General features: G+C 38.7%; 1 protein-coding gene across 1 annotated transcript in view; it reads right to left on the bottom strand.

The window, feature by feature from the left end:
* The window catches only part of Lamc1 (laminin subunit gamma 1), a gene marked incomplete at its 5' end in the record, with an annotated part of 127,302 nt that overhangs the window by 17,553 nt on the left and 108,844 nt on the right, over window positions 1–905 (bottom strand). The gene's annotated exons all lie outside the window — the stretch shown is intronic.

Raw genomic sequence — 905 nt, 5'->3', positions numbered from 1 at the left:
GTATGAGGTTATATTCACATATAAAACCCATTAAATATTGCTGTTTAAATTGATCAGTTCTGGGAATAAATAGAGAACCTAGAAGTAAACTCACATATCTCCTGCAAACTTTCAACAATATTGCCAAGAATGTATATCAGAAAAGTACTGAGTTTTCAATTAATGGTGTTAGAAAAACTGGATATCCACATGCAGAAGAATAAAATTAGATCCCTAATGGCTCATTAATTATAAAACTCAATTCATGAATTAAAGATTTAAGTCTAGGACCTGAAACAACGAACTGCTAGAAGAATACCTAGGGGAAATGCCTTAGGACACCTGAATGGCACACACTTTCTGGACAAGATTCCCAAAGGATAGGAAATAAAAACAAAAGCAGACAAATGGAATTGTATCAAACTACAAAGCTTCTACAGTGCAAAGGAAAGAAACAATTTACAGAATGAAAAAGGCACGTGTTAATTATACAACTGGGCTTGATATCCTGAGTATGTACAGAACTCCAAAATCTTTTTTATTTTTATATTTTAGGGAAGGATCTACAGGGTGTTCAGGGCCTCACTACTAAAGATCAGACTCGTAGTGATCTGCCTGTTTACAGCCTCCCAAGAGCTGGGATTACAGGCATGCACCACCATGCCCAGTCTCAATTGCCTTCTCAGCGCACCCCGGGGCGGGGCCTGCACGGCAGGCCCAGGGATCAAACCCCTGGCTCCTGTGCCTGCTTGCAGGTGCTTTAATCTGCTGAGCTGTTTGGCTAGCCCTTCCAAAATCTTAATAGCAAAAACACAGTGTGATTTAAATGCAGACAGTAGGTCTAAACAGACATTTTCAGGTAGCATACAATAACTAGTAAGAATATGAAAAATTGTTCACCATCACTAATCACCAATAGAATATAT

Source organism: Octodon degus, unplaced genomic scaffold (assembly GCF_000260255.1).
Source record: "Octodon degus isolate 3935 unplaced genomic scaffold, OctDeg1.0 scaffold00273, whole genome shotgun sequence".
Classification (NCBI taxonomy): Eukaryota; Metazoa; Chordata; class Mammalia; order Rodentia; family Octodontidae; genus Octodon; species Octodon degus.
The sequence above is the reverse complement of the archived record's forward strand: the minus strand, read 5'-3'. Positions and strand labels throughout refer to the sequence as shown.